The sequence below is a fragment of the Rattus norvegicus genome, chromosome 7, assembly GCF_021556685.1.
Source record: "Rattus norvegicus strain SHRSP/BbbUtx chromosome 7, alternate assembly SHRSP_T2T, whole genome shotgun sequence".
NCBI classification, from domain to species: domain Eukaryota; kingdom Metazoa; phylum Chordata; class Mammalia; order Rodentia; family Muridae; genus Rattus; species Rattus norvegicus.
The window spans coordinates 22005598-22024070 of NC_141540.1; positions in this window are offsets into that span (position 1 = coordinate 22005598).

Consider the following 18473-nt stretch of genomic DNA (forward strand, 5'->3'; position numbering starts at 1 on the left):
CATAAAAATATTATCTCAATTTAGACCTGTTTCCCTAGGTTGGCTCATGGTGCATGTTGTCTAGAATGACTCTATCCAAATTACCAGTTTTATGTCAACTTTTTGTTACCAATATTATACCTTTTTAACCATATCTAATAACTTAAAAGCCGATAATCAATCCATGACCAAGGCATGTAGAGCATATTTATACATTTAGAACCAATGAGAAACAAAATTGAAGTGGCTACACATGTCTTTAATATTTAGACCAAGCACCATTTTTACCTTTTTAGCTATGATTTTAAGAGAAGCACCTTGTCACCTGTTGAGTCTAATAATCACAGTCAAAGATTTTCTAAGGGAAACAGCCATCAGTTTTATTACCATAGAAGCTGAGGAGCTGCTGGTGCCTTTAAGATCAGTTCGTGCAGACGCTCAGCCCCCCGGGCAGCTTAGGTATAGGGCTCTAAAGGCCAATTAAAACTGTTTTTTATTCATTTGTTCCTTTTTGAAACGAGTTAAAACCAAATCAAGATGTGAACGACCGGCAGATAAAGTTTTTACCATTTTTTCTTTTGAACATGAAACATAAAACATTTAAGCAACAAGAAACAAAAACCACAGACATAAACTGACATACATGGACAGCTTGGTGCACCAAGGACAGACAATAGACAAAGGGGAAAGACTAGATGGTGTTCCACGAAAGGAACCCAGATTCCAATAGGAGTCAGCAGAGAGGTAGGATTTCCCCTTTCCCACCACTTCCACGGTGACCATCCACTCGAGTGGAGTTGATATGGACGATGGATTGTCTCAATTCCTGGACTAGTCCATCAACGTGTTGAAACCAAATTCCTGTAAGATACTGAGATATATTACGGGATATTGGAGCAGCACAACTGACATTCACAAATGGTATGGAAGTGAAACACAGTCCTGAATATTTCCACTCATAACCCAATTACATTAACTCCATCAAGCTGTGCATGGGCGTTGAGATGTCCTTTTGTTTGATTCCCCTGAGTAAATTTTTCAGGCGGTCTACCTCTATCAAATCTGATCAGTATGACTCTGTGAAGTTTAAACAAAATTACGAGCCTTGTCTACAAGGAATCCATAACTTTCGGTTTCTTCACAGTGGCTCTCCACCTAGGCCCATATCTTTCTTCTTCATAGCGAGCTGCCTCATCTTCTAAATCCTCTTCCTCAGAGGATCCAAGCTCGTCTGTTTCTGAGCTATCAAGCTCTAAAGCCTCTAACTCCTTTACCGGATAAAGGCTTCTCCTTTTCAAAACTTTTTTCTCCTTTCTCTGTTTCTCTCCCGGGACGTTCTTTCCCCAACCTCTCGCTCCCTCAGATCTGAAGTCTTTGGAAGGGTCTTTTTGCTTATATTTATCTTTTCTCTTTGAGCTCTTTAATTTTTTATCCCGATCTGTTTCTGACATACTGCCTTGTAACTTCCCTAGCACTCTCTGTCCTGCTACCACAGTTGGGCGGCATTTCCCATCTTCTAGGCATGACCTCTGACGGTGTCTAGCAGCAGCCACAAAATCAAAAACCAAAAGAGAAAGCACGAAGGCTGCTAAAACGATAACAAAAACTTCCGCCGCATCTTCTAGTGGGGGAGAGAAGTGGAACAGATTAAGACCAAACATATCTTTCAGAGCTTACCTTAAAACACTGCAGTTCTGGATTCCCTCCGCGGACGGAGGACCCCTCTCTCGGTGCCTGGCGATGGTGTGGCGTTTCTATCCCGGGTTTCGGCACCAGATGCCCCGCGCTATCTCACCAGCAAGAACACGTGGGGACACACGAATCCTTCTGCAGCTAAAACGTTTATTGTATCTTAAAGAGAGGGCGCGGCTTATATACACCCTAGCAGGGTGCATCCACACCTGATTGGTCGCTTACCCATGATCTCATAGGCACGCCCCAGGGTGGGCAAAGACCTGGCACAAAGGCACTCTTGCACATGCGCACACAGTTAACTTCCTGAAAGGAAGCCGGCTGGCGCGGCGGAGGCCAGCACCATCCTGTAATGGTGAATGCTATCCCGACTTTCCACGTGGGGTGCAGTGGAAGCCAGTGGTGAATGTTATTGCGGCTCTCCACAACGTGTTTACTTTCCGAGGTAATCCTTAACATAAAGATCCCCCCAGGATTCTCTGAAGGCATAAAAACAAATGTTGAGTGGGATATGTACATAGCAGGCATAGCCTATAAACAACTCAGTCAGTGTTGTGCTGTCCTCCCATAAACCAACATAGAATCATGGTTCTTGCCTTATTCCCCAATCTGGCTTAGCTCGTTCCCAAGGCTGTGTAGAGCAGGCTTGTTTCCCAGAAAGGATTGTATGTTGGTGGTGGATTAGACTCTTGTTCTTGTTCACTGTTTCAGACTTGCCTCAAAGTGTGCAGCTTCTTCTAATAGCAGCTCTCTTTACCTTAACTTGAATGACTTCGTGCCCAAGGCTATTAGAACAGAATCATAGGAAATCTCCATACCCAGAATACAAATGAACAGTTTTTCTCCCCATAATGTGATTGTGTCACAGATATTTTGAGTAAGTAAGTAAATGCTTGCATAGATTATCTTACACTGAGTCATAATCCATGGAATGGCCCCACCGTATAGTACATTTTCACTCCCTTGGCTGATAGATGTCTGGACAGATTCTCCTTCAGGGCTGCTCGGGTACCACTACAGCACTGCTGAGCCCTAGTTGCTCTGTCGACACCTACTCCTTGTTCTGTAATCTTTGGGTCAACTAAAACTTCTGTTCCAATTTCTGTACATGGCTTCTCATAGGCCTACCTGTTCTTCCACTACCAGACCTGTCTTAAGATCCTCATTCCTCCTATCCCCCACTGAGGCTGACTTTAACTCAGAGAAAATGATGTAGATTAACAGCCCTTGCAGAATGCTACACAGATAACACAGGGGATGCTTTAGGTTATTTGTGCATCTAAAGCTGCTCCTGAACCTGCCCTGTTCTTGCACCACAGCACAGCTATGGGACTTCTGCTGGATGCCAATACAACTCCATACAACTCAATTTCTCAGTGAATATAATCCAAGCCAGACTCTAAGGTGAAGTTGTACTGTGCCAAGGTAGCTGGAAAGAAATGGGAGCAGGCAATGTGGAAAACAAGCTTGGAGAAGATACAGTGAGTGACATAACCTTCCAGTGGGCTTTCACAATTCACAAAGGACAAACAAGGAATATAAACTCATGGATTTTATAGAGAAGCCTCCCCCTTACCTCCATGTACTCCATTCCTTTAATGTGCTCCAAAGGATTTCAATGCAGATTGGTAGTTTTGCCCCTAATACCTTTAAAATAGAACTTTACAAGTGTCTTTGTGTCCTTTTGCTGTACAGAGCTAGGTGGAGAGGCTGAAATGATTGGGCTGCTGTATTTGATGTTTCATGACGCAAAGTGAACTCTCATAGTGGTTTTCTCAGTAAATTTGGAAATAGGCAAACACAGCTATATTTCTGCACAAATAAAAACACAAATACACACACACACACACACACACACACACACACACACACACACTAAGGAAAACATAGCTTTTATCCAGCAGGTTTCCTGTTGAATGAAGAATTAGTGGGAACTATGTTATGTACAAGTCTCTTACAGTCAAGCAGGCTGTGCTGCCCTGGCCTGTTCTTATTTCCACTTCAGAAAATCTTGCTATAAAGATACTTGCTGGTCCTACAGGTAAGTTACAAACTCTGAACAGATAACCTAAACAACACATCACCAAATTCCCAAGACAGAAGAAAAGCCTCCAGCAAGCTCCATGTTGACTCATCATAGGCCTCTCACTAAAACTACCCTGCTTCCCTCATAGAAGACCTTGGAAGTATCAGAAGAAGACAGTGACTCATGGTCAGTACCCAGGAACTTTTCATCACATTATAGTTCGTGTGATATTAAAACAACCTCAACATCAGTCAGAAGGAGGCTAAAGAAAAGGCTACAGTGACTTTGCTGAAATGCTGCACTCTGTACAACACTGAGAGGCAATGTATCCTGAAAGAATGCCATGCCCATTATAGTAAGCAAAGCAATGTCAGCAGAGGGATGCACTATAGGATTCCATGCATGATCATGGTGAAGCCAATAAGACAAACCAGAATCTTCCAGGGGGACACCTCTATTAAGGTAAAGAGACAAAATCTAATCCTTACTTTTACAATAGCTGAATGGTTTAAGAATGTGTTGAGACAAATAAGAGAGGTGGCACCACCTGGAACTGGATAGGTGATGGAAAGACTGCTCGCCAGCACAAAACAGGAAGATTGTTTAACTTTATGGTCTGCCAGTTCCTAGAAGAAGCTTCCTGCTTCTCAAGATTGTTCTTTAAAATTTTAATCTAACATTATGGTCAGTTAGTTCCTGGGAGAGAGTTGCTGAACCGGCTGGTATAATTGCAGTTCCAGGGCCTGACCAGTTTCTTTCTTCTGCTCTAAACTTTTGCCTAGGGTGGCAACCTTAAAACTTCTACCTTCCATTCACCACTTCTAGTAGCTAGTTCCAATCATAGAACTAAATTTCAGTAGCTTCATAATATTGATTTTTTGACCTTGTAAAACATCATATTGCTGACATAACATCAAAATCTGAACAGCACTCACTCTTTCTCTAATGAAGGTAACTAGTTTATTTAACATACATGGACCTATAATCAGAAGCAGAAGCAAAACTAAGAAGGGTCCCATAAGAGAAGATATCGGAGTAGTCTTCCAAGAAGATCTGCTAAACCAGCTCTCGAACCATCCCTGATGCGCTTCTCTGTCTGTCTTTTGTCTAACCTTTCTCTAAGTTTACTCATGGAGTTTTTAATTATTCCTGAATGGTCTACATAGAAGCAACATTATTCCTTTAGTGTAGCACACAAACCTCCTTCTTTAAGGAATATCAGGTCTAATCTTTTCTTATTCTAAAGGAGTACCTCTGAGAGGGAGTTTAGGGATTCTTGGAGGTCAGTTAAAATCTTTCTTTCTGTTCTTTTTATACCTAAGTCAACGGCAGTTCTGAATTCTCCATAAGCCTTGTGTTGCAGGGCAATAGCAGATGTCTTTATAGCTGTCCTTGCAGTACCTAAACTCTTCAGTATCAGGGTTCCAATCTGGACACTATCTGAACCTACACACAAAAGTCACGACTGTCTTTTAGAACTTCTAAACTTATACAGATTGTGATCCTGGGGCACAGTCCCAAGAAGTGTTAGGAGTATTAACATATGCAATGTTACATCATTTGCATTAGAAATCAAGTCTACCCCCACACCTACCATTAGGGGATCTATCTTGATGGAACCCAGGGGAAACATGAAATTCTTGTTTCTAAAGCACACTCTTCAATTGAGCAACATCCCAGTCAGGTCTCTGATGTGCAAGTCTAGGTAGCTTTTTGAAGATCTGAGTGTCCCTCTAGGTCCCAGCTCTCAGTACAAACAGCTAGTATGTGGCTTGTGAGGGCTGAGACTTGATGGCTCAGCTGAGAATGTTTTGTTTAGCTATGTACTCTATTTTTAAGTAGGGTTATTTGGCTCTCTAGCATCTAACTTCCTGTGTTCTGTGTATATTTTGGATATTAGCCTTCTATCAGATGCAGGATTGGTGAAGATTTTTTCCCAATGAAAATTGACTTATTATTTGTGTGTAAATGATTTTGGTTTCTTGAATATACCCAGTGTTCCCTGTAACATGAGTTTTGTATTTTGCAGGTGAACTAAGTGTGAAAAATCAGAATGAATTTGTTGATAGCAAGAATGGAAAAGTAAGACAGGATCTGTATGCTTCTGCAAATGAGAGACCTGGAATTCAGAAAAGTAGCATGAAAAGTTTGTCTCAAATCTTAAATCCAAATAGCAAGAACAAACATGATGCCAACGTTGATGCCCAGAGAGGTACTGTACGTGATTCCTGTTACTGAGAAGATGAATACACTTAAATACACTTAATATCTACTACTTTATGAAGAAATCACACTTGTTACTGAATAGGAAAGATAGGGTTTTTTTTTTTTTTTTTTTTACTTTAGCCTACTTTTTTATTGAATAACATTTGATTTCATTTTGAAGTTCTCTATTGGAAATGGGTGAGGATAGGAATTTGAAGTGAAACTTTATTATGGCCTTTTTCTCCAATCAGTTTGGTAACAACAGCCTTAGTAAACCATGCTATAGATACTGGATCAAGGATCATATTTTTAAAGATTTGATATTTCTGAGCAAACAGTTTGCATTTAAGGTTATTGAGTTGTCTTCAGGTAACAATCATTTAACCTTCTGCAGATGATTTGACCAGATCAAGCAGGGTGATTAGAGGTATGCTAGACAAATGAGCTTTATATGTAACAGAAATGGTAAAGAAGGATCTAGGAGTGGTGAAGCAGGTGCTGGGGAGTCACGTTGTCTTCTAACACAGAGGAGGCTTTATGATATATGTTGATTTAAAGCTGTAAGACATATTATTACTGTGTTAGCAAAAACTCTGAGGCAGTAATCATTGCCCATTTACAAAGCACAATGAGAGCTAAAGGTGATCTTAAAATTTCTAGTTTAAATTGTCTTTTGAAAGTAGTGCACGTTCAAATGAAAGAGAAAGTCCTTGCTAATTAAGATATGGGTGCACGTGAAAATATTTTATATCTCCACAAGGATTTTTTTTATTCTAATGTCTCTATGCTTTTTTACCAACTTAATAATTTCATGGGTGAATAATGTGAGATACACGAATACCATGGATATGTGTAATTTCATATGGGGTATTAAGTGACATTTTGAATGCATTAAAAATGACCTGTTAGTGCTGGATGCAGAGTTCTCAGGTGTGATGCATATCACTAATGAATTCAACTCAACTGAGTACACATATCTGAAAGAAAAATCTTCAAAATGTTGTCTCTTAAATTTGAATTTTATTTTATACATCCTAAGGAAATAGCTAATTTTCAACATTTTTGTTATTGAACATGAGAACAGTATGGGCTTTTTCTGTAGTTGTGATGGTTTATGACACTAAATAGTTTAAAGTATTATGATTGTCAATATTTTTGAACCCTTACAAATTTAACCAGGTGAATCACGTGTTACCTCTGAACAATAAGGAGTTAATCACTGGTTCACCAACTATTAATGGCTTAAAGTTAGTAGATGTGGAGACAAGAGTAGTCTGTATACACTGTTAAATATTTTGGTTGTGGGCAGGACAATAATGGCTAAGAAATCTTATATTGCTTTGTAGTTCAAAAGACGAACTGTATTTGTTTTAATTACTCTGTGAATATCCAGTGGACAGAACATCTGATTTTCTTGGGTTGTAAATAAAGGAAGATAAGAATTTATGTATTTCCTTTGAAACTGTATATGTGTTGAATGTAAGTCAGTGGTCTTATAAAACAATACTAGGATTGAAAAATTTATGATAATATCAGGTGAGAAGCACTAAATTTTTCTTTGAATAGCATATTCAATTTGAGTTTAAGACATTAAATATTGTAACAACATAAAGATGAATTTCTAGGAATGTCTTATACTCTCTATGCTCCATTTCTGAAGGACTCAGGCTATTGTCAGTAGAGAGGAGTAACTTAAATACCCCCTACACTGAAATGAAGGTGTCTGCATCTCAGGAATGACCACAAAATTCCAATCCCAGTCTTTTCTGCTAACCTGCTGTGCCATTCAGGATTACCTCTGAAATGATCTTGTTCTAGATTTTGTTCTCCAAAAGTTTACATTAGATTCAGCTCATTAGCTATAGCTATTATTTCAATATTATTCTGAATTCTGTGTTAAAACATTATAATTAGTATAAAGTAGAGATGAATAGGTGAGAAAACTTGTAATCAGAGTTAAATTTTTAAAGTATCTCTCTTACTGAGTGCAGAGAGCAACAGGGTAAATATTCCAAATGTCTCATATTGAAAGAGCTTGGCACATAAAGAATTTTGTTTAGATTCTCAGTCTCTCATTTGGGCTTTATAAAAATCATTATATTATCTTGGTTCTAAGTGTGTTTTGAAGAACAGAAAACTTTCTTGTTTGTACTGACATGATAGTATACTGCAAATATTTTTATTTTTTCACTTAAACTAGTTTTTATGAAAAGAAGACAAAGTTAGGCAAATGTGTTTCATAATTTAAAGATTAAAGAGAGCAAAGAGAGCAGGATTCATTAAAACATTTGCTCACGATAATTTTGTTTCACACTTGTTTACATTTAATATTTATATTGGAATAAATATGTAAAATACTTAAAATATATGCCATGCAAAGCAAATTTCTATATTCTTTAAATTGTCCATTAAATAGGAATTTTTGTTTAGAGTTTGCAGTAGGGAGGAAGGACCTGCATTTGGCAATGGATGTCTGGTTGTATAGCATTCTTGTAAGTGGAACTGCTAGTACAGTACTCCACAGAGCTAAGTGTGGTGGTGAAGGACAAATGCCAGTGGTCTCAGAAACATTGTCTATTATTTATGCGTAAAGTTTTGTGAATCATGCCGTATGCTTAATATCTTGTGACATTCATTTCATACTCTGAAAATGAAATCAAATTGATATGTGAGCCATTTCCTAGATTTACCTCAACCTTGGAAAACATCATAATTTCATTAACACACCTCTTTGACACAGCTCTGGAGAATCCAGACTTGGAAATGATAAAATTGTTCCAAAATTAATTGACAGTGTTCCTAATGTCAAACAGGACAGTATACCATGATCTTTGCCTAGTATAGAAGGTACTGTATCTGATAATACAAAATAATGAGACCAGCAGCATTTTCTTTATGTTTTATATTATGCAGATGCAATATCCTTCATTCCAAATCAATTGGACTGTTTGAATTTTACATTTTATATTCATTATTTCTTCCAGCAACATTTGATTTTGTTTTGAGGGCAATAGTAGGTTTATAGTTTGTAAATGGTGAAGTAAAGAAAGCTGGTAAAAAGGTAAATCTTGAACTTCCTGTTTCTTGCCAGATTACCATATTAAACCAGGGTGTAGATTGCATGAAAGACATGTAGTATCAAGTGTCTGTGGCCTATGGGATTATACTCATTTTGGTGATTCAGGTTCCAGTTTGATCAGTCATCAATCATAACCTGAGCATTCTTAAAAGAGAAGAATCCATGCTGGATAACTTTGAGTTAAAGAGAATTCAGACAGAAGTGAAAGCTGCTAGAAGAGTCTCTCTGGAGGCAATGTCACTGAACGATCTCATTTACTGAGGGAAAGAAGGCTACTCTGATTTTTATTGTGGTGGGTATGGTTTTTATGGGTGAGAGTACATCTTTGAGTGTGGCTAGCACACTGGGGATGGTCCATTTCCATAAGGGGAATCCCAGATATTACAAGGTATGATGGAATAAGGGGACAGAAAGTTTAACCTGGCTGCAGGGCTACATTATCTGCTGTAGGAGTGTAATGTTGGGATCACAGGTGTATGTGGACTGGGACACACAGACCAGGGCAGAGGAGAGAGAACCAATCCGTTTCTGGCAATTTCTGGATGAGATGTTCAAGGTTTTGAAATTCCACTACCCTTCTCTTACCTCAGGTCTGCCCCCTATGTCTCCATGGCTTCCAGGACATATAATGTACCTTCTTCATTTTATAAAGTGATGATATCGTCATAATCATCAGTCTCTCAGATGGGAATGGTTTGTTAATTTGGATACACTTTCTGCACTTTAAGGTTAGTCTGGCTAAGGGTTTATCTATCCTCTTGATTTTCTCAAATAACCGGCTCCTGGTTTTGTTGATTCTTTGTACAGTTCTGTTCGCTTCTCCTTGGCTGATTTCAACCTTGACTTTGATTATTTCCTGCCTTCTACTCCTCTTGGGTGTATTTGCTTCTTTTTGTTCTAGAGCTTTGAGGTGTGCTGTCAAGCTGCTAATGTGTGCTTTTTCCAGTTTCTTTTGGAGACAATCAGAGAGAACTATGAGTTTTCTTCTTAGCACTGCTTTCGTTGTGTCCCACAAATTTGCCTATCTTGTGTCTTCATTTTCATTTAATTCTAAAAAGTCTTTAATTTCTTTCTTTATTTCCTTCTTGACCAAGTTCTCATTGAGTAGAGCATTGTTCAATTTCCATGTGTATGTTGGCTTTCTGTTGTTTTTGTTGTTTTTGAAGACCAGCCTTAGTCCAGGATGATCTGATAGGATTATTTCTGTTTTATTGTATCTGTTGAGGCCTGTTTTGTGACTAATTATATGGTCAGTTTTGGAGAAGGCACTTTGAGGTCCTGAGAAGAAGGTATATTTTTTGTTGTTGTTGTTGTAGGATGAAATGTTTTGTAATTATCTGTTAAATCCCTTTGGTCCATAACTTCTGTTAGTTTCTCTATGTCTCTGTTTACTTTCTGTTCCCACGATCTGTCCATTGATGAGATTGTGGTGTTGAAGTCTCGCACTATTATTGTGTGAGGTACAATGTGTGCTTTGAGCTTTATTAAAGTTTCTTTTATGAATGTAGGTGCCCTGGCATTTGGAGCATAGATATTCAGGATTGAGAATTCATTTTGGTGGATTTTTCCTTTGATGAATATAAAGTGTCCTTCCTTATCTTTTTGAAAACTTTTGGTTTAAAGTTGATTTTATTCAATATTAGAATTGTTACACCAGCTTATTTCTTAAGACCATTTTCTTGGAAAATCATATTCCAGCGATTTACTCTGAGGCCACTTGAGGTCTTTGTCACTGAGATGTTTTTCCTGTATGCAGCAAAATGCTGGGTCATTTTTATTTATCCATTTTATTAGTCTACCTCTTTTTATTGGGAATTGAGTCCATCGATGTCAAGAGGCATTAAGGAATAATGATTGTTGTTTCTTGTTATTTTGCTGTTAGAAGTAAAATTATGTTTGTGTGACTCTCTTCCTTTGGTTTAGTTCCAAGAAGATTATTTTCTTGCTTTTTCAAGAGTGTAGTTTCCCTCTTTCCATTGGAGTTTTCCATCTATTATCCTTTGTAGAGCTGGATTTGTGGAAAGGTATTGTGTAAATTTGGTTTGTTCATGAAATATCTTGGTTTCTCCATCTATGTTAATTGAGAATTTTGCTAGATATAGGAGTCTGGACTGGCATTTGTGTTCTCTTAGGGTCTGTATGACATCTGACTAGAGTCTTATGACTTTCTTAGTCTCTGGTGAGAAGTGTGGTGTAATTCTGATAGGTCTGCCTTTTCATGTTACTTGACCTTTTTCCCTTACTGCTTTTAATATTCTTCCTTTTTTGTGTGTTTGACGTTTTGACTATTGTTTGACATGAGGAATTTCTCTTCTGACCTAATATATTTGGAGTTCTGTAGGCTTCTTGTATGTTTATGGGCATCTCTTTCTTTAGGTTTGGTAAATTTTCTTCTATAATTTTGTTGAAGGTATTTACTGGCCCTTTAATTTCGGAATCTTTGCTCTCTTCTATATATTTATCCTTAGCTTTGTACTTCTCATTGTGTCCTGGATTTTCTGGATGTTTGGGTTAGGACCTATTGGTGTTTTACATTATCTTTGATGGTTGTTTCTATGTTATCTTCTGTCCCTGATTCTCTCTTCTATATTTTGTATTCTGTTAGTGATATTTGCATCTATGACTCCTGATTTCTTTCCTAGGTTTTCTATCTCCAGGGTTGTCTCCCTTTGTGCCTTTTTATTCTTTCTATTTACATTTTTAAATCCTGGATGGTTTTGTTCAATTCCTTCACCTTTTGGCTGTGTTTCCCTGTAATTCTTGAAGTGATTTTTGTGTTTCCTCTTTAAGGGCTTCTACTTGTTTACCTGTGTTGTCCTGTATTTATTTAAGGGAGTTATTTATGTCCTTCTTAAAGTCCTGTATCATCATCACGAGCTGTGATTTTAAATCCAAACCTTGCTTTTCTGGTTTGGTTGGATATCCAGTATTTGCTTTGGTGGGAGAACTGGGCTCTGATGGTGCTAAGTAGTCTTGCTTTCTGTTGCTTAGGTTCCTGTGCTTGCCATAAGGTTTTCTCTGGCATTAGCTTGTCTTGCTGTCTCTGACAGTGTTTTAACCCTCCTGTAAGCCTGTGTGTCAGAATTCCTGTAGATGTGCTTTCCTTCAGCTGGATCTGGGAACAGAGAGCTTCTCCTGGGTTTTTGTGTCCTGAAACCTTCAGGTGGTTTGTTTGGAGCAGATGAGTTGATCTTACCTTTGCTCTCAAGGGTGCTCTTGGTTACTGGCTTTCAGCTGCTCTGCTTGCTGGCAGAAACTGGAAGGGTTCTGCCCCTGACTGCTCTTAGGTTCCTGTATTCAGAGGGCATAGAGGGCACTAGGCAGGTTCCTCTTGGGCCAGGAATATGAGTAGAAATGGCAGTCTCCCCTAAGCTATCAGGATTTTCTGCACTTCTGAGAGTCTAGCTCTCTCCCCCATGAGATGTGGATATAGGGCAAGATTTATTTCTTTTTACAGCAGAATGATGGTCCTGTTTATAAATCCACTTTGGTAGCTTATGTTTTTTTTATCAGGCAGTTGAATTTAATAATATTAAGGGATATTAATTTCCAAATATTGTGAACTGTTATTTTGATATTGGTGATATTTTTGTGTGTGTGGGGTGAATTTATCTTCTTTTGGCTTTATTTATATGATGTCACTTCCTGTGTTTTCTGGGGATGTAGTTACTTTCCTTGCAATAGTGCTCTTCTTCTAGTGCTCCTTTGAAGGCTGGATTAGTGGAAACATGTTGTTCCAATTTGGGATTGTCATGGCATATGTTGTTTTCTATATCACTGGTGATGAAAAGTTTTACTAGGTATAGTAGTTTGGACTGCTAACTGTAGTCTCTTAAAGTTGGAAGGCATTGGTTAGAGATTCAGTCTTTTAAACTCTGTATGGGAACTTGGGTATAATTCTCACATGATGGCTGTATGTGGTACTTGCATTTGTCTACTTGCAGCCTGTAATATTCTTTCCTTGTCCTGCACATTTAGCATTTTATTATTTAGTAGGCTTTCTCTTCTTGTCCAACATGTTTGGTTTGCAGTAACCATGTATGTTTATATATTCATCTTGTTCTTTGGGTTAGGAAATATTTCTGGGCCTTTAAGGTGGGAATCTTCTTATTCTGCTACTGTTATTCTTGTGTTTGGACTTTTCATGGTGTCCCAAAGGTGAAACGTTTTCTTAGAGATTTTTTTTTTAATTTGGCATTTTCCTTGAGCAATGCAGATTTTTTTGTATCTTGTCTTCTATGCCTTAGATTTCCTCTCCCATCTCTTGTATTTTATTTATGATACTTTCATGTGTAGATTCTGTGATCCTTTCTAACTTTTCCATCTCCAGGATAGCCTCTTTTTGTGTTTTCCTTATTACATTTATTTCCATTTTCAGATCTTGGATACTTTTATTCATCTCTTTCACCAATATAATTGTATTTTGTATATCACTTTGTATTTATTAACTTCTTTAATGAAGTCTACCTTTTTATTGTATTATACTTTCATTTGTTTTTCTTTAAGAGACTTATTCATTTATACTTTAATCCTCTATCATTTTAATATGATTAGGCTTAAAGCCATTTGTGATTTAGGTGTGTTAGTATATTCAGGGCTTGATGTAGTAGGATATCTGTGTTCCGGTGTTGTTATTTAAATCTCAGATATTAATATCAGATATCAATTGTTAATAATATCAGAATATTGGCCACACCTGTGGGGAAAGAGCACACAAAACCAACACCAACACATTTCCACGTGGTGAGGTTTTAATGGGGGGAAGGAGACAACTGGAAGGGGTGAGAGAAAGAAGAGAAAAAGAGAACTAGGGGGTAGGGGATTTGCCTTTTATTTGGAATGTGTCAGAGAGATTCCCAGGTGAAGGTTTGAATTGAGCCAAAAGGTCTTCTGGGAATGTATGGCCATTGGCATGGCAACAGTGACCAAAAGGTCTCGCCTCTAAAGGCAATTCCTGGTACTAACATACCCCCTCTATTTCTTATCATAAAAAGAAGGAAAAAAAAGGAGCGGGAAGCTGATGGTGAAAGGGGGATAGGGGCAACATGTCTCTTACGCTACTTCCTGCTGACTTGGGGCATCGTCAATGTTGGGGTACAGCTGACTTTCACCATCAGGCTCCACTTGTTAAACGTTTGCATCCACCTCCTCAGTGGACAGCGGTTGGTAATCCTGTAACAGGAACTGATTAATACTTTGATTAGAAATTTTTTGTATCTGTCATTGAATGAATGTAGAGACAAGATTAATGAGGCAGGGAGCTAATAGTAAAACCAGGAAAATGACTAGGAGAGGTATTATGAAAGGGAGTATCCACTTCCATATAGTGTTTTTGAAAGTCAAGGAACTGGAGGCCTCAAGGTCCTTGAAATTCTGCATATACGACTGAAGCTCCTGGAATTCATTTTTCACTATCCTGGATTGGTTCTTCCTTCTTGGAGGAACAGACAAAGACCACCTTCTTTAGCTGTCAGCATATCTAACCCCCATTGGTTCTGAAGCACCACAGCTGCTAAAGAATCAATGTGTTTCTGGTAAGCATGGTTTCAGACATTTTTTGAAAACCGTTTTCAAGCTTGTAAGTGACTTTATTATATCGGGTCATGGAAGTAGCTAATCCTGCAACCCCAGTGCCAGCACCTATGGCTACCCCTGCAGCGACCAAAAGCGGCATGATCTGAACTGCCCTCTTACACTGGGCAGCTATCATTATCTACAGCTGGGATTGGCAAGGGCTCATTTCCCTGGATTACCCCTAGTTCAAGGAAAAGGAGCACCAAGGTACAAGCTCCTGAACACCTGGCAGGCAAATGATGGTATACCTGGGTGCCACAGAGGATTGACGTGTTTTGGATTGCAGGGCAATGTGGCAGAGATGGGGGTATCAAGGACGGTGGTTCTATTACAGTCTAGAGAGCCTAGTGTTCCTACAGAATAAGTGCCAGAGGTTTCAAAACAGTTTGCCACACACACACACACACACACACACACACACACACACACACACACACAAAGGAATAGAGGAAGGTATGGAGTCATAGCTACATCAGAGTCAGGGCAGTTGACAAAGGGTGAGGTAAGGTTATCAGGTTGTATCACTGGAGAAGCTGTAAGTGGCAGCTCTGAGTTAGTTCCCAGGGGAACACATAGCCAGCAATCTTTGAAGTGACCAGGTTGGGTGATATTAAGGAATTGGTATGCTGAGGTCAAGTCTGGAGCAATGGCAGAATGATAGGTTGGTGTCATTTATGTAAGGAGGTGTTAGAGAGGAAAGGACCTTGGAGGAGTGTTTGATTACCTCTCCTACCTTCCTGATATCTAGGGCTGGGGCAGTTGAGACATATTTTCTCTGAATGTGGATAGTGCTTTTTGGAGCCCCTGATTGATTTTTCTGGTAGAGCTTACCAACAACTCCTGTCTTCACCTGGGATTCCATGGATCTCCTATGTAGAAGAAGAGCGTCTTTCATCATTGATAGAAGAAGTGATTGGTTCATGATCCTAGCATTTGTATTTGACAAGACCAATAGAGGCAGCCCCCATATGTGTCTGGCCATTTTTTACAATCATCTTTTGTCTGGGCGAAGAGAAAGCAAGTAAAGAGATCATAATATTTAGATGGGGTAACCAATACGGGGATGACAGCAATGTGGATTGATTTGTTGCATACGATGATGGAGCAGTTCCTGGAACCTATTTAGAAAGATTGTTTGTTATCTGTGGGAGTTTCTTGAACCTCGAATTTCCAGATATACAGGCTACCCTGAATAGAAACAAGCAGCAAGGGGAGGAATGAGAAGCCCATGTCTAGTTCAGTGGTGTTGAATGCAGCTGATGAATCACTGGAGTCTCATTTTCTGAAGCTGGGCACAAGGTGGGTGGTCTTGATGTCTTTTGGAGCTCAATGGAGCACGGTCCTGTTAGAGTCAATGTGTATGAAGAATGTTTAGGAGAAGGGGTGAAAGGTTTAAGGTGGGAAAGGTGAATCCAATGAGGGAGTCACTCCAATTTGGCAGCTGTAGGTGTCACAAAAATCATCTTAAAAGGTCCCTGCCATTTAGGGGAGAGGGTTGAGGGCCGATGGTCTGGGGGGATAGCAGAACTTGGTCTCCAATGTTGATAGGCAGTGAGCAAGGGACAGTGTGTGGCCGAGGTAGATGGTGGTCAGCAAAGTTCCATAGGAGAGAACGAAGGTGGCAAAGCAATGGGGAGAGTAGATGATCTGGGAGGGGAGAGCATTGAGGTGAAAGACCAGGAGTTAGGACTGGACGTCCATATATGAGTTCAAAAGGTGAGACTTGAAGAGGTCACCTAGGGAGAGCTTGTAGTCTGAAGAAAGTCAGAGGTGAGAGTTTTACCCAATCTAGATGGAGTTCCTGTGACAGCTTGACAAGAGTAGTTTTTTTTTTTTTTTTTTTTTTTTTTTGCACTTGTTCTTTACTTCAGTGTCAGCTGAGCACAGGCTTTTTTGATTTTTAAGGCTATATAGTGAATTGTTTTACTGTGAATAGACAAACTGATTCCTGTTTCCTTCTCAAAGGAACTAGCCCACAGATTTCTACTCTCATCAAGTGGCAAGAGTAGTTTTTAAAGAGCGGTTAGTTCTTTCTACCTTTCTTGATGATTGAGGGTGGTAAGGAATGTGGAAATGTCTAGGGCCTGGCCAAACAGGTGTGGACTGTCCCAGAATCCCTGGGGTAGAACAGTCCAAGTGAGTTGGGTAGAGAAGTGGGTGTCAGGATCTGTCCAGATAAAGGCAAATATGCCCTGTGAACGAGTATCTAGAGGGATGGAGAATGCAGTCATTGATAAGTGGATATTAGCACTAAAGCTCGAATTACCCAAGATACAATCCACAGACCACAGGAAGCTCAAGAAGAAGGATGACCAAAAAGCGGATGCTCCCATTCCTTTTTAAAAGGGGAAAAATATCCATAGGAGGGGATATGGAAGCAAAATTTAGAGCAGTGACTGACTGAAGGAATGGCCATTCAAAGCCTGCCCCACATGTGGCATATAGATTGATGAAGCTAAAAGATGCATTCTGAAAGGGACTGGATATAGATCTCTCCTGAGAGACACATCCAGATCATGCCCAATACAGAGGTGAATGCTAGCAGCAAACCACTGAACTGAGAACAGGACCCCCTTTTGGGGGAATTAGAGGAAGTATTGAAAGAGTTGAAGGAGCTTGCAACCCCATAAGAACAACAATGCCAACTAACCAGAGCTTCCAGGGACAAAACCACTACCGAAAGACTATGCATGGACTGACCCAGGGCTCCAACTGCATATGTAGAAGAGAATAGCCTTGTTGGGGCACCAGCAGAAGGGGAAGCCCTTGGTCTTGCCAAGATTGAAACCCCAGTTCAGGGGAATATGGGGGGGGCAGTAAGGGGGATGGATGGGAGGAATACCTGTATGGGGGTGGGAGAGGGGATGGAGGGCTTATGGACAGGAAGTTGGGAAAGAGAATAACATTGGAAATGTAAGTAAAGAAATATATCTAATAAAAAAAAGCAATAAAAAGTTTAAAAAATTGCATCCTTGATATCCGGGATTGAGAAATAGGAAGTCCCTGAGGGTATGGTGGACAGAAGTGTGTAGGGGTTAGCCATGATGGGATGGATAGGAACCACTGCAGAATTGATGCCTCTGAGGTCCTGAACCAGGCAGTAGGTTCCATTAGGCTTCTTAACTGCTAGCATAGGAGTGTTAAAAGGGGAAGAGGTAGGATGAAGGAGTTTTTCCCTTAAAAGGTTGGAAATGATAGGTTTAAGTTCCCTAAGGCTCTGGAGATGGAGAGGGTATTGACCTTGGGTTATGTACCTAGAAGAGTCCAGTAATTGGGTGACAACAGGAGAATGGTGTTTAGCAACAGAGGGATGTCCCAGACTCCGGGGTCCACCTGAGAAGCTGGTAAAGGAAACAACATGTCTGTGTTACTAGGTTGGCTAGCTAGGAGAAGAAGCAGAGGAGCTCCTGCAGAGCTTGGGTTCAGGCGAATAGGTGGAGCAAAGGAAATGGAGGTTCCCAATTTAGCTAGAAGATTCCTTCCCAACAAGGTGACCAGGCATGTTGGCACTACCAAAAGGAATGGGTGAGAGGTACACCCCTAAAAGTGCAACTAAGTGGTGGGGTCTGGTGAGGAAGGTAAGGTTGTCCCGCTACCCCAACCTAGGGAAACATGAGAGAGAGATGTGGGTCCTCAAAATTCTGTTAGGACCGAGTAAGTAGCCCTAGTGTCCAAAAGGAAAGAGATAGACCACCCACATACCATGATAGTTACCCGAGGCTCCTTGCTGGTAATGGCCATGGTTGGAGCTAGGGAGCCTGGACCCCTTCATTCGTCCATAGCAAAGCCTAGGAAAACATCTGGACAGTTGCCTGGACATGATGTCCCCCTGACCTGTGCATCTAGGGCATGGCCTCCTTGGTTTGCAGGGATTAAGGCAAACCCTCATCCAGTGACCCTTTTGGCCACATTTATAGC